Source organism: Peromyscus leucopus, chromosome 19 (assembly GCF_004664715.2).
Source record: "Peromyscus leucopus breed LL Stock chromosome 19, UCI_PerLeu_2.1, whole genome shotgun sequence".
NCBI classification, from domain to species: Eukaryota; Metazoa; Chordata; class Mammalia; order Rodentia; family Cricetidae; genus Peromyscus; species Peromyscus leucopus.
Window position 1 is genome coordinate 75,653,828 of NC_051079.1, and position 16,831 is coordinate 75,670,658.

The following is a 16,831-nucleotide window of genomic DNA, read 5'->3' on the forward strand; positions in this document are numbered from 1 at the left end:
ACAGTCTACTTAATAAAACATATATTTATGACTAGTACAAAACAATAAGCCACCTGCACATGTATAAGCTTTATATTGACTCACAGTACACATGTACCATTGTTGACTTTTTATTAATTGTACAAAATAGTGGTCTTTGATGTGTGCAACACACTTTGGTCAGATTCACCTTCATTCCCTTCTACCCCCGTCTTTTCCTCCCTTTAAATTATACTCTTTTACAGTCTGTTCTTCATTTTATGGTTTTTATTTTATTCTTTTTTATTTTTGAGACTAGTTCTCACCAAGGTTGGCCTGGATATCTTTCTGTCAACAAAGAACTGCCTGTATCTACCTCCTGAGTGCTATGATTAAAGATTAAAGGTGTGTGCTACTGTGCCAGACAACTTTATGATTTTTAAATATTTACAGTAGTTTATAAACCAATTGGATAGCAAATGGCTATAAATTTTTCTATGGCTGATAAAGCGACAGTGTTAAAAATATGGATGCTGTCATACAATCTGCTTCAGACCCTCCTGGTGTGTATTACAGGTGTGTCAGTTACTCTTCGTATTGCTGTGATAAAACACCCAGCAGAAACAAACTAGGGTGTAAAGGTGTATTTTAACCCACAACTCAGTTGAAGCCCATCCTGGAGGCGCAGTCCTGGTAGCTGAAGCTTACAGCAGATGGTCACATTCCCTCTGCAGACAGAAGCACAGAGGTCAGTCTTGCTGCTCAGGTAAACTTCTGTCTTATGCAGTCTGGGGCTACAGTCCACAAGAGGGTGCCCACATACAGGGTAGCTCTTCCATGTCAATGAACTCAGTCTAGGAACTTCCTGCAGATACACCCAGATTCTAAATTGCATCAAGGTGACAAACAAGTTCAACTATTGCAATGTTTTATCAGAGTTTTCGAGGCCTGAAAGTTCTATTTTACAAGCAGCATTTAACACCATTTTGAGTTCATACAGAGTCATTGACTTAGTGCCTTGTTGGGCATATAAACAAAACCATTTATTCATCACCTACAAGCCATGGCCTCATAAATAATGTATTCCCTAAAGATAAAATTGGTGTCACTCTACAAATTATCAAAGTATATTAACATTGTAAGAGCACATGGAAGTATTAAAGTCATATCAGGAAAACTAGGCCTGAGAATTTGTTAAACATACATACTGAGGAAAGTTTACAACTCCCTCACCTGGACCCTTAATGAGGAAAATACTCAATATTGTTGTTGGTTGTTTTCACTCTTTTCGGGGGCCTGCCACCTAGCTCCCAAATAAATTACACACAGAGGCTTATTCTTAATTATAAATGCCTGGCCTTTGCCTGGTTTGTTTCTTGCCAGCTTTTCTTAACCAAAATTATCCCATCTACCTTTTGCCGCTGGGCTTTTCCCTTTTCTTACTGCTGTGTATCTTACTTTCACTCTTACTCCATGGCTGGCTGGGTGGCTGGGTGACTGGCCCCTAGCATCCTCCTCTCCTTGTTCTCTTGCTCTTTCTTCTTTTCATCCCATAATTCTCCTTGTATTTATTCTCTGTACCTGCCAGCCCCGCCTATCCTTTCTCCTGCCTTGCTATTGGCTGTTCAGCTCTTCATTAGTCCATCGGGTATTTTAGACAGGCACAGTAACACAGCTTCACAGAGTTAAACAAATGCAACATAAACAAATACAACACATCTTTGCATCATTAAACAAATGTTCCAGAGCATACACAAATGTAACACATCTTAAAATAATATTCTACAACACAACACCACAATGGCAATGGCCCCATTGACCTGTCACCAACTCCTCATTATCTTAGGGGCTTCACCTAGGCTCAGTATTCATTGCTGACTTGGCCTCTGTGAAATACCAACTGTCCTCCTTATTGCTTTTCTACTCGGACCTTCTGTCCATTCACCATCCTGTTTGCCAGCCTGGATCATTTCTGAGTTTCACCTATACAGCATCCACAGTCTGCCTTAGCTCCTCACCTGTATAACATCTGCAATTCTACCCTTAGCTCCTTGGGCTCAACCCTGACGCTGTTGTTTGACTTTGCAGTAAGGCTTTCTGATCTGATTCCCTCAGACTTTCCTTTGCAGAAGCTCTCTGCTTGCCTCAAGTCAGGCCTTGTCATAGTTAGTTTTCATTGCCAATTTGACACACATCTAGAGTCATCTGGGGAGAGGGAACCTTTATGGATCAATTGCCTAGAGCAGAGTGCCCTGTGGCCATGACTGTAAGACAGCTTCTTAGTTACTAATGATAAAGAATGGCTCAGCTCACTGTGGCAGTGCCCATCCCTGGGCAGGTATATAATAAAGGATGCTAAGCAAGCTAGGAGGAGCAAGCCAATATGAAGCATTACTACTTTGTCTGTGCTTCAGTTCCTCCTCCAGATTTCTGATTTGGCTTCCCCTAAGTGATGGACAGTATCTTGTAAGACACTATAAACTCTTTTCTCTCCAAGTTGCATCTTGATGCTTATCACAGAAACAGAAAACAAACTAGAAGAGGCCTCTTTGAAACTCTTTGAACTCTAGTGTGATCTCTTTAGATAGATAGATACATAGATAGATAGATAGATAGATAGATACAAACATACATACATACATACATACATGATAGATAGATAGATACATACATACATACATGATAGATAGATAGATAGATAGATAGATAGATAGATAGATAGATGATAGATAGATAGATAGAAGTCACTGTGTTTGTGTAATATGTGACCTGAGAGTTGGTATTGGTAATTTAAATTAAAATAAAAGAACCAATATTTGGCAACTATCAAGGGAAATTGGGACTACTTGGCAAATTGCAGCCAATGAAACTCATGCAGCTATCTATAAGTCATTTCTGTTCCTGTAAATCTTCACCTATAGTCCTGTAGGTAACCCTGATATAGCTCATTGGTTCATGGATCTGGACTTTGACATTATCTGTATTTTGATCTATTGTGGGTTCCCTATCCAGGGTGTGTAAAAGTGTGTTGTGTCTCCCCAGGAAAAGTTTTGCCACACATCACAACTAGCTCCCGAAAAGGGACACAAAAGAACCAAAGATGATTACGAAGAAATGACTGCATAATCCTGGTTATGGGTATCAAGGCATGCAACTGGGCTGAGAAAGCTGAGGTGGTGGGCGGAAACGTCCACGGAAGAAATTCTAGTTCAGCTGTCCTTTCCTGTGTAGGGTGTGTTAGTGTCCTTTTGCTGTGACAGTGGTTGCATGGCTCTTGCTATGGGTAGTGAGGCATGCAGCTATGACTGAGCTGCCAAGATTAGGAACGTCTGTGGAAGAAAGCCCATGATGGTAATCTTCATCTTTATGATAAGGGGTGGCATGCCTGCTTGAGTGGGATTCCTCATGTGAATATGAAGAGGCCCTGAAAACAGTTAAAGATTTAGAGGAAATTTTACAGTCTTTGAGATTGGTGCACAAGGATTGAGATTGTCAGCAAGTAGCAACTGGGGTTGCCAGGCCTCTGTTGTGGATAAAAATGTATCTCAGGCTGAGATGCTGGCCAAGCAGGAACTTGTTTATGTAAAACAATTGATAGAAAGCCAAATTGTGTGCTAACGAGCTTCTGGTCTGGGAAGACAGTGTTATTGACAAAATCCTACAACAACCTGTGCTTGTAAATGTGAAGAAGTTACATGCACTCAGGGGACTCTTGGGATATGGGCAGAATTTCATAACCCATCTTTCCTAAGCAGCCTGTTTCTCCATATAAATTCACAAAGGTTGTTATATGGGATTGGGTCAGAAAGGCTCAAGAGGCTTTCAAGCTGGCTAAATATCGTGCATGACAGGCTTGGCAGCTGTGTGTCCCACTATGCCAGTGTCCCTTCCTGTTAGACGTCACCAATAGTTCAGAAGGTCATATCTGGGGGCAAATGGCAAAAGCAACCCGAGAAAATGGTTCCTATAGGGCTTTTTGTCTCAGTCATGGAAAGGAGCAGAAGCTGTGTACACAGCACTAAAACAGCCACTGTAGGAGGTATATAAAGCATTGCAGAAGGTAGAAGCAATAACTGGTTCTATCTTAGTGACTATAAAAACAACTTACCCAATAAAGGGCTAGATTTGAAGGCCTCCTGGCCAGACTGCTTTCTGAAGTGGTACAGAATAAAACTCCACAAAAGTGGCATGCATGCTTAAAGCAGGAGACAAGATGTATGCAAGCCCAGCACCAATGTCATTCAGGCTGTCCTAAGGACCAGTGTCCTTTAAAGCCACTGACCATCCCCTAGTAATGGAACCAGCAGCTGAAGAGTTTAAATCCAAAAGGTGCCCTACATGGGTGGAAAAGTACATTCCCAGAGGCCATAAGGTTATTGAATGTAAATCCCAGAGGTAGGCTACCTCACTGTGAGTTCTTAGTCAGGGAAGTCCCTGAGGCCCCACAGATCATAATGGATATTGGTACTGCTATTAGTTCTGTGCCAGAACTAGAAGATGAGACCCTAAGGCTGAAGATGCATGCTTTGTTACCTGCTGGTTGGCTTTCGTAGTTCCAGAGGGGCCATGCAGGCTGCTGGTGGAGAACTGTTACCAACATTCTTGTTCAGCTCTGGACCCGGTTGAAATCCAAGCATGGTAGGCGGGTTGTGGGTGCTTGTGTGATAACAGCTTGGCTATTGTAGGTGAGATGAACAGCTATCCAATTGGATTTAAGGCCCCATTCCTCAAAAGGGAGTTTAAGCTGGGTATATAAACCAGAACAAGAACCTATGGCTGGTGAAGTCATGGGTCCCAATGGGGAAGCAATGCCTTTGGTTTTACTAGAAGGTCAAACTACCTTCTAAACATGCATGCTTATGCCTATAGATCATTGTTGTTATCAACTTCACCTCACAACTGCTGGTAAAGTGCCACAGAACAAGTGACTGCCACCACACCACAGTAACTGTGGTGTGGTGGCCTATTTCTTAGCCATAAGTACACGTCTACAGTCACCCCTCCCAAGACTCAGAAATCGTTGCAGAAGAGATAGCATAAAGAATGTAAGAATTGGAGGAAGGAGTAGTGTGTTGTATAGTTTTCCTCTGAGGTTGACACATTCCATCCTGCAAGAAAGTTCCTTAAGCAGAACGGTAAACAACTCAAAATAGTTTCCAGAAGTTAGTGACCAGATTCACTAGGTTCTCCCTGCCAGAGTAAGTAATAAAAGCCCCCTCAGGTGGAGCAAAGCCAACCTACGAAGAAGACTCTCAGAGTCCTTTAGGTATATGCCCCAAAGTGGTATACCTGGATCACGTTGTTTATCTATGTCTAGCTCTGAAAGGCACCTCCATACTGACTTCCATAGTGGCTACACCAGTTTGCATTATCACTAACAGTGAATATGTGTTTCCCTTCCCCACATCCATGCCAGCATTTATCTCCCTCTTCCAGCTTTCCTCAGTTGCCTTTAGTTCTTGGTGTAGGTCTGAGGCCTCATGGTCCTTTCTTTCTCTACCTTGGCCTGTCTGTTGCCATCACAGCCCATCCTCCCAGTGTTCAGGGATCACTTCAAAAGAGGTGGTGGAAAGAATGTAAGAGTTAGAGGCTATGAATGACTACAAAGAAAGAGTACCTTCTGGTCACAGCAGAGCAACTGTGCCTATGAATTCACATGTGCAAAATCTGTGAAAGTTCAAGCTAGACCAAAGCCTAGCATGGTGAGGGGAGGGGAGCATGAACTTCCACTTCTAGTCAAGCAGTTAGATAGCTAGATCTTCTGCTGGGGAGAAGGAGAGGTACTTTTCTTTAGGGGTTCTGCTCCTCATAATTCAGTCATGCTCCAGTGGAAGACCACTCACTTTAGAATATATGAGTACAAAAATTGGACTTGGTAGATTTGAATAAAAAGAAAGAAGACATGATGTTGAGTGGAAGTGGTCAATCTAATCTGATTCAGAGGAGGGCTGTGGATATGATCAGAACATATGGTATGAAATTCTCAAAGAAATAATGAAGTAAAACGAGAAAAAAACTAAGCCCCAAGGGAAAAAAGTAACCCAGTTAAAAATTTCCCCATGGAACTTGTCTTAAGTTCCATGGGGAGGAAGGTTTTCTTTCAGCGTACACCTTCAGGTAACAATCCATCACTGAGGGAACCGTGGCAGAACCATGAGTCAGAATTGAAGCAGTGACCACAGAGAAAGCTATCTACTGGATTTCTTTCCATGGCTTTCTCAGCTTTGTTTATTTACTTACTTACTTACTTACTTACTTACTTACTTACTTACTTACTTACTTACTTACTTACTTATTTTGATAGACAACTCAGGACTACCTGCCCAGGAATGGCACCAACCACAATGGGCTGAGCTCTCACATCCCATACCAATTATTAACCAAGAAAATACCTCCACAAAATTACCTAAAAAACAAACTTATGGAGGCAATTCCTCCATTGAGGATTCTTCTCAGGCAGTTTGTGTCAAGTTGGCAAAAATGAACCAGCAAAGAACTAATTGGGGAGTTATCAGGAAATACAAATAGCTGAGAAATGTTCATAAAACCTGCTCAACATCCTTATCCATCAGTGAAATATAAATCAAAACCATGTTGGCTTTGTTTCATGGGCCCTTTAGTTTAATCAGGGCCATCCATGTGACCACTAAATTGGAACTATTCATTATTACTTGGTGGAATCACCAGGATGTACATGACTGAAGGCAATGATCCCCCTCTTCCTGAATTTATGACTAGGATATCATTGAACAGCCCTTTGTCATTCAATGCCTGTTGGCAGGCCCTAGCCTTGTATTTCTCTTTTTAAATAAATGTATCTATCTATCTATTTATTTATTTTACATCCCAGCAATTCACCTTCCCTCTTCTCTTCCCAGCTCCCAGTCCCCCATCCCATCCCTCCTCTGGTCCCACCTCAACTCTACTCCTCCTCCATTTCTGTTTAGGAAGGGGAAAGTCTCCCATAAGTATTAACAAAACATGGCATATCAAGTTGCAGTAAGGCCAAGCACCTCCCCGTGTATTAAATCTGTGCAAGACAACACAGTATGAGGAATAGAGTTCCAAAAGCCAGCAAAAGTCAGAGACAGGCCCTGCTCTCACTGTGAGGAGTCCCACAAGAGGATCAAGCCACACAACTGTAACATATGCAGAGTGCCTAGGTTGGTCTCATTCAGGCTCCCTGGTTGGCAATTCATTCTCTGTGGGACCCTATGAGCCCAGGTTAGTTGATTCTATGAGTTTTCTTGTGGTATCCTTGACCCCTTTGACTCCTACAATCCTTTATCGCCCATAATCTGCAGAATGTTTGGTGTGGGTATGCATCTGTTTACATCAGTTGATGGATGAAGCCTGTCTGATGACAACTCGACTAGGCACCAATCTGTGAGTATAGCAGAATATCTTAGGCGTCATTACATTGACATTTTCTTTTCCTCCAGTCATATTTGGTTCTCTCCTAGGTCTCTTGGTCATCCAGCTTGTGGGTCCTGGTGCTCCAGGCGGTGTCAGGGGTGGGCTCATTCTGCTGGCATGGATTTTAGACTAGGCTGGTCATTAGTTGGCTACTCCCTCACTCTAGGCCACCCTTACCCCAGCACATCCCATAGGCAGGACAGGCGGTAGGTCAAAGGTTATGTGGCTGGGTTGATTTCCCATTCCCTCCACTGTAAGTCTTGCCTGGTCACAGGAGATGGCCAGTTCAGGCTATGTATCCACTATTGCTAGGAGCCTTAGCTGGCCATTTAAGAGCAATAAAAGCAACAGCCCCATGACTTCTTAACTCCTATCCCCTGCCTCATTATATTTTGGCTTTGTGCTTTTTGTATGTAGTCTATTTTTGCTATTTTGTTGTTTTTTAAGACATTATCCTTAAATAGTTCAGCGTGTCTGCTTTGAAGTTTCAAATAAAATGTCTATGTTGCACATACCAAGAAAAACAATTCAGTGGTGTACAGTATACCTTACAAAGTCTGTATTAATCAACTCTTTTTTGTTATGTCTACAATAGACTCAGCCAAATTTGCATTTCAATCCTAACAATTATTAGACATCTACTGCCTGCATCATTGATATCCAATATTCCTTGAACTCTACTTCCTATATTCATTCACATTTTCAGCGCTCTAATTCCATTCAAATTCACACTTTAATATTTTCTTCTAAACTACCATGGATTATGCAGATGTAGCTCAAAGTTAAGAGTGCTCACAGAGAATGGGTAAGTTTCTAGGTTCAATTACCACTACCAGGAAAATAAATAACCTATCATGAATTTTCCTTGTGTTTGAAATAGTGTATAAATACAATCAAATGATTGTACCAACTTAAAAAGTTGGAATTGCAAATCTAATTTTCTACAAAGTATAAAATTATTATAAAAGCTTACTTCAGTGATTATTCCATTAGAAATTTAATAGATTGCATAGTTCTTGATATAGTCATACATTTTTACATTTATGGTCTTCTTTTTATGTTATAGAAAGCAATAGTGATCTTCTGAGTTCCATATCTAATGAACTAAGGATTTGGATTTCATTCATGTATCTTCAAAGACAGTTTACAGAAATTCTCACTGGCTATCATGTTTAGACCAAGTTCTTCATAAAGTATTTGCTATCTCTCAATACCCACACACAAGCAAAAAAGTTAGAAATTTTATTTTAAGCTAAAAGTTGAATAGATCTCCAAAAGCAGCTATCTTTTGTCAACACTGAACCTATCACTAAAGATTTCCTTGGTTATATTTATTTCTTTATGGGAGCAACTATATTTCCTCTGCCTGTATTTTATGTTCTTTTGTTTTTCTTTTTCTTTTCTTGTATTTGGTTCTATTTCTGGTATTTACTTTGATGTTATGCAAATAGATTTAGAAACATCTTCCTCAGGCTCTAAGTCTATTTCTGTTTTTATAGAAATATCTTGAGAAAGAATGAGAAGTTTAGGGAAAAAATACTCCCCCAAGTGCAGGTAGATATCCTAATAGCAATTGAAAATGACAGTGTCCTTTCATTTTGTTGACATTTAAAGTACTGTATTTAAAGACTGTATCACCCTAAAGGTTTCTAACCCTTGGTTGTATGGGTCTGCAATCAGAAGATGTTATCATATTATTTAGACCAACAAAAACAGCACTATCCCATATAGAAACAGGCTGTACAAAACTCATTCATCTTCAAAGGCACAGTAAATGGAGGATATTTTAATATTTAATATTCCAAACAATGTGTTCATCCTAAACTTACAGCATTCATTTTTACAGTTGCTAGCCTAGCACTCCTTTTTACAGCTCACAGTGCTGTGAGTATACATTCCCAGGAGAGCCATCCAGTCACTGATGTCAAATGTACCAGGGCTGCTAATTCTTATTGTCTGCAGAAAATGTGCTGGCTCTTGTGTGAGTTCTTAGACTTGACTGAGGAAAACCATTGAGGGAAGTAATAAGAAATGGGGGATTGAAGACTGATAACTAACTAAATAAATACACCCGTATGTTTTAGTCACTGTTTTCTTTCTGTGAAGAGATACCATGACCAAGGCAGTCCTTATAAAAGAAAGTATTTAATTGGGGGATTTATTAATAGATTCAGAGACTTAGACCATTATCATCAGGTGTGGAGCATGGCAGAACACAGGCAGGCATGGTGCTCAAGCAGTAGCTAAGAGTTCTACATCCTGATCCTTAAGCAGCAGACAGAGCCTTTGCCTGGCATGGGCTTTTGAAACATCAAAGTATATCCCCAATGACATGCTTCCTCCGAAAGGGCCATATCTCCTCATGCTTCTAATCCTATCAAAGTGTTCCACTAACTGGCAATCAATCTACCTCAAGACCCAATGATAGCACTCTTGAGCATATACCCAAGGTATGCTCAATCATACCACCAGGAATTAAATTTCTTAATCATGACGCTGAGTATACAGAGGCTTAAACAGCTTCTACAAAATCCAAAGTCACAGACATCCAAGCTGGCCAATCATATTATATCACATTGAGATTAGAGAAAAAGGCAACTCACTGAATTTTTTTCAAGAAAACCCAAGTATTTCTATCCTTACAATAATGGAAGTATCAGGGTGTAATTAACATTTTACCCAAAGTACTGCTGTGGAGTTATAAGTCATCAGAATACTGTATTAAAGCTGCTTGAGCTTAAAATGAAAAGAAGCTGTATTCCCATGGAGAGAAGACTTAATAATGTGAAACACTTGAGACCTGCACCACAAATATCTCCAGGAAAAAACAAGAGCATACAACATTAAATACTGGCCAAGGAAATATCTGAAAATGAAATTCCTGTTGTAGGATAAATTATAATCAAATTTCATTATAATTAAAATGTTCATCTCTGTGTAATATCTTGATTTCAGCATTCCGAGCTTATTAATTCTGATATTCATTTCTCTCTATAGTGGAAATGTTAATTTCTTTGTAAAACTCTCATCATCTCTGACAAAAATTAAAATAGAAAGGAATGGAAAGTAGAAGGTTTCTTATTGTGACAAAAATGTTTTCCAAAATGAGAATCAACTCCCATGTGCCAATCTCCTAATGGGATGACATGTAATGTTTATGTTAATTTTCAAAAGGTTGAAGTATGAGAAATCTTCAGTCACAGGAAGTTTTCCCTGGGTTGATTCACTGAAGAATATGCATGAAAAACGAAAGCTTAAAAATGAAAATGAAGTAATAAATGAACAGTGTTATATTATGGAAAACATTAACACCATGAAAATGAAAATTTATGATGAGAATCCAATATTGCATCAAATTTAATAAAGCAAGAAACCACCTCAACTTAACAACAAAGAAATCACATGCATGATGAGTTAAATATAGATATATCAATACTACTGTTAAACTACTTAGGACAACAACTTGCAGGAAGGTATGAAACTTATATTCCAAGTTTGTTATTGACAATAATAATAAAAATATTTTGTAGTGGGTAGCCATTCCAGCTTTGATCTGGAAGTTCCAACCCCCATTGAGGCTTCGGTAAGTGTCATGCCTACAAGGCAGGGCCAAGAGAGGACCCTGAAGACCTGAGATCTGGATGTGCCGTCTGTTACCCCACAAAATAAACCTCCCTTTTGACTACGTTGAGTGGCCTTAATAATTTCACCAATAATATTTAGTTTGTTATGGAGCCTCTCTCTTCTAGAGAGTGTGGAAACATAACATTTATATAGCTCCATTAGTAGAAAAGCTATTGAGTGTTCACTGAGCACACACTAACAAGGTATAATGAATAGAATGATTTTGTTGGCAGCAAATAGTTCATCTCTGAAGGATAAGAACCCCCTGAACACTGCATCCATGCCTGACAGTTGACTGCCCCACTCTTTTGAAGACCCAGCACAGGCATCCATAGCTACTGTAAGTGTTCTTTGTGATCACAATGGCCATGTCTTGCCCAGGATAGATTCAGGGAGAGGAAGACATTTTTCCTTCTGGGTGTACCCAGTTAATGATCCTGCCAGGCTCCAGTGAATAGCCCCAAACTTGTGGTCACACAGATGGCCCTGGATAAACTAATGAATCAAAAGCAAAACCAAAGCTGTGAATCTGAGAAAGAGACTGGTAGTGATGATATACAATTGGCAGAGATGGGAGAGAGATAACAGAGGGTGTGATAATCAGAATATATTATATACATGTATGGAATTGCCAAATAATGAAGTAGACCTCCCTTAAGCTAGAGACACCTCAAGTTCTTTGTGTTTAAAACAAGACTCATCCAATGCCTCCTGATCCTGTGTCTCCCTCTGTCTTCACTCTGACCAATGCCAGTGTATCTGGCAGTCAAACTAATAGCCTTGACCTAGGCTCAGCCTCCCTTTCCTGCCTGAGTCTCTGGCACCATCAATCAATAAACCCTAAGTGCTTCTGTCTTAAATATTTCTCAAAAACTTCCTCCATGCTGCATCCCTAGCACCAACTCACCAGCTCTGCCATTGTCCAGCGGTTTCTTACCAGCCTGTTTCCCAACAGAATAGCTCCAGAGAGTCTGCTTCATTCTCCCTGCTGTTCTAAGTGTCTCTGGAGTAAATAAGATTGTTTCAGTTATATCAGAACTTACCACATCCCAGACTTTCCATGATCTGGCCCTACTTTCTCCATTTTCATCTCTTGTCCCTCACTGTGACCACTACTTCAGAGTTTAGTTTTTCACCCTGTTCATGGTCTTTGTATTCATCCTTGCTTTATGTAACTCTCCTTGGAAATTTGCAGTAATCTCTTCTCAAATTTCTTTTCATGATTCACAGACACACATAATGTCCTAGGAAGCCTGAAACACCATGTCCTCACATCAAACTTGAACCAAGATTCTCACCAATGAACAGGCTATACCAATTATTGCAGATACGTCGGTAGTCAGGAGACTCCAGTGAAATCAGAATAGGCATTTTGCTTCAAAGGTGGTTCTTTTGTTTCTGCCACAGACCAGGGTTCTGTGGTACAGGGAAGTTGAAGTGCTTAAAAGCTACTACTTGCTACTAGACATGCTTGGTTTCTGAAATATTTCTGTTTTGTATCACAGTTTATTGTCATTAAATTAAAAAAAACATTTATTATTCATGAACATTAAACTTGAACGTCTTTTAGGAATATCTCAAAGACAAAAATATTCCAGAAAATATCATTTAATGTGTTTACTGGGAGGTCTGGTCATCACGTTTACATAGGTTCCTCGGCTTTCTGTCTGCATTTCTTTTTTCCAAGGGTGTATCCCAAATCCTAGTCTCATGATATTAAATAAATAACATAAAAATGTAGTAGGCAAGTTGTTTTAATCCCACCTACATGGTCCTGACATATTCCAATAGGGACATATGAAATTTCCTCATAAATATTTTGATGTGGCTTTATTTATAGAGGTGTTCCCTATAAATACAGAGGAAGTGGCACTGAGGAAGTGAGTATTCCCCTGTGTCCATTTCTAACAGTCCTTAAATGCTGATAAACTCAAAGTAAGTTACAAATACCATAAATGAAAATGCATTCAGCACAGTTGGCCACATGGCGCCATGTGGAGCATCAGGCATCAACTCCTCCCAATCCCTAGCTCCCAAAGTTGGTGCTGGAATCTCTCTCAATCCTGCTGGGCAGTGCTGGAACATGCCTTTAATGGCATGCAGAAGCAGGCAGGTCTCTATGAGTTTGAGGCCAGCCTGGTTTACAGAGTGAGTTCTAGGACAGTTAGAGCTCAGTAGTAAAACCCTGTCTTGAAAAACAAACAAACAAATAAAAAAGGATCTCTCCCAGTCCTCCAAAGCACAACTATTCTTATAAGATACACTTACATTTGAGATCTTAATTTTTGTCTGTTCTCTGCTGGCTTCTGGAAACCTCTTCATTTATAATAGACTCAACTGCTTCGGTATGAAGTTGCTCAAATTTACTTAATCATATTCTGTGAGTTACATGTGTCTTAAGAATTCTCCATTTCACATAAAATTAGAAGATTGTAAAAATACTCTCTTTTTAAAATAGGTATGGGTGTGTATGCATGTGTGTGAGTGCATATACACGCCACAATGTGTATTTGTTGATCTGTGGTACAACTTTTAGGAGTCAGTCCTTGCTTTCTAGCATGTGAGTTCTAGGAATAGAACTTAGATGAGTATCCTTGGAAGCAAGCCCCCAGACCTAGGAAGCCATCTCACCAGCCCAGAAGGTTTTTGCCATAGATTTACTCAAAAAAGTTCCTATTAAAGTGTTCTTAATTTCTATCAAATTTAAATACTATGTCCCTATAAATTTTCAGTGCCTTCTTGTTTATATGTGAGTAGGGATGTATGCATGTGAGGAGAAGCATTTATATGTGTGTGCATGTGTGAGTGGAAGCCAGAGGTCAACAGTGTCTTACACTAAATCCCTATACCTTTATGACAGAGTGCCTCAGTAAGCCCAAAGCTCATCCACTGGGTAAACCCCAAGGACCTCCCCGTTCTCTGTCACCATCCTCCCACATTGCTGGGGTTATGGTCTCATGCTGATGTGCAAGCTTTTACTGGGAACCTGAACTCAGGGCTCCAGGCTTGGACGGCTATGCTCTACTGACTAAATCATTTGCCCTAATCATAAACATTCTTTTAGGATTAGTATGGTAATACATACTACTAATAATAATTTTATTAGTATTTAAAAATACAAATTTCGATTCCTTCATTGTACTTTTCCATTTAACTGAACTTTAGCTTTCCTATTTCTTTTCATATACTTGCTTTAAGTTACATTTATAGTTATTTTTCTAATTTCTTGATGACACCATTCTTTAGCTGTTTCTCAAGTATAATTAAGGGGATAATTTTTTTCTCCAAGTTCAACTTTAGCCAAATATCACAAATTTTAATATGACACATAGTCATGGTCATTTGGTTCAGAATATTTTCTAATTGCTGTTCCAATTTTCTTGAGTCATTTAAGGATAATATGTTTAATTTTTTAAATATTTGTTATTTTCAATTCAGTATTTAATGTCCATTTTACCTCAATTTCTGTACAATTAACACATACTATATACTTTATTTATTCCTAATTTTTTTTTTACAAAAGTCACACATGTTTATACATCCATCACTACCTCCCCCCCCCACCCCGCTTGCCCTAAGCCATCACTGTGACGCCTTCTCCCAAGCTTCATATATTCTGTATTTCATATTTTAGTTAGCAAATCACCAAGTCTGGAAGTCTGGTTAGCACTGCCCATGTACACAGGAGTATGTGGCAACTTGTTAGACTTTTAATGGTTTTGAATCTGCTTACTTGCTTTCTTGTCCCAAACATCATCAGTTTTGTTAAATAATCCATGAGAACTTGAGCAAAGCATGTGTTCTAATTATGGGATTGCCTGTTTTATATGTGAACATAATGTCAAAATGTTGAGCTCTCTACCTCTATTAAAGTATCACCTCCTTAATTTATCACCTTGTGAATCAAGTTTTAAGTTTGATTTCTTTATTTTGTTGAAGTTTTACTTTATATTTATATTCTTTGAGTTATGCAATTAAATTTACTTCAACTAAAAGTTATTGAGTTGAAGAAGTAACTCAGTGATAAAGTACTTGCTTAGCTTGTGTGATCCCTTGAGTTACATCCTCACACATCAACTTCTCTGACTATATGACACTTTTAAATGTTTTTAATTAAAATAGAATGACATCACTTCCTGCTCCCATAGCTTCTTCCAGTACCACCTTCCCTCGACAGTCCTCACACCCCTCCCAGGGTCCACCATTCGCAAGCTGATAACATCTTCTTCTATGATTATATTGTTACACATGCACAAATACATGAATGTTGTATGCACACACACATACATACAAGTTGTTCATGCCATTTTTGTTGCTTGTAGATATGTTTATATGGGCTTGTCTCCTCAAGATCTGTTGCTTTCTGCATCATGAACAGTTGTGGTTTTCTGTGGCAGTGTAAATACAAGCTTCTTTGATTGGGGGTGGTAACTACACTTATCTGTATGTATAAGAATAGGACTTAGAATTTAGTAAGGAATTATGCTTGTCTAGCAAAGTGGCAGTAGTAGATGCTTTTCTAAGGTCTATGACTTCACTAGGCCCAGGCTAGTTCTCCTATACTAGGCATGATTCTCTCTATTGAGTGGTCCTAAAGTCCAATTAAGACTGTTGGTTTCCACCAACATATAAGTGCTATTTATTGAACCTTTATAGACACCTTGTCATCCTGGTCATTGTGATTCACAGGTATTGCTACAGCTGGGTAGGACTATTTAATTGCTTCCTTTCCTTGGCAATTTGCATAATATTTTTTGGAACCATTAACACTACACCACAGGAAAGAGGCTTTCAGGTCAGATCCAGTTGGAATTTTCTGAGTTCTTTGTCCTTATTGTATGGTATCATCAGCAATAGGGACCCACCCTCAACCCCTAAGAGGCAACCAAGGGCTACATCAAAAAAATATAGTGTTTGTGGTGTCACTTAGCCTACCTTGACCAACCTTTTGAAAGAAGGTACTTTATGTGTAGTACTGGAATTTTTTTTTAGTCTGTTTCTTGTGGGAGGGGCATTGTCAGCCTAGGTAACTTAACTTTTTGTGTGTATGTGTGTGTGTGTGTGTTTGTGTGTATGTGTGTGTGTTCATGCACATACACTTGTATGTATTTTATATAATTTAGGTAAATAAAAGCTTGATTGCCTGAGACTTAAACAAATGCTATTGCTATTTGTTGACTCTTCCCCCCTTTTCCTTTTAGATTGGCCTCCCTCCCTCATCACCAGGCCCCTCCCTATTATCCTATTTTCTACTTCATATCACCTGTATCTTTCTATTACCTTCCCAAGATCCACCGACTTAGGGTCCATTTGGTCCCTTTATACTTCCTGGTTTCTGTGCCTATGTTATGTTGTATACTCAAATCTGATGGTTGAGAGCCAGGAAGGAATATGTGATATTTCTCTTTCTGGGTCTGGGTTACATCACTCAGTATGATCTTTTCTTGGTCCACCGATTTAACTGCAACCTTGATGACTTCATTTTTCTTTACAACTGAATAGTGTTCCACTGTGTATATGTACCACGTTTTCATTATCCATTCATCTGTTGAAGGATATTTAAGTTGTGTTCCATTTCCCTGCTGTTGTGAATAGGGAAGCTGTGAACATTGATGAATAAGTATCTGTGGAGTGGAATGTCATATGACCAACAGCAGTATAGCTGAGTCATACAATGAATTTATTTTTAGTTTTTTGAGGATTCTCCATAATGATTTCCAGAGTGGCTGCATCAATTTCATTCCTACCAAAAATGAATGAAGGTTTCTCTTTCTCCACAGTCTCACCAGCATTTTATTTTGGTTGTTTTGTTGATCTCAGCTATTCTGACTAG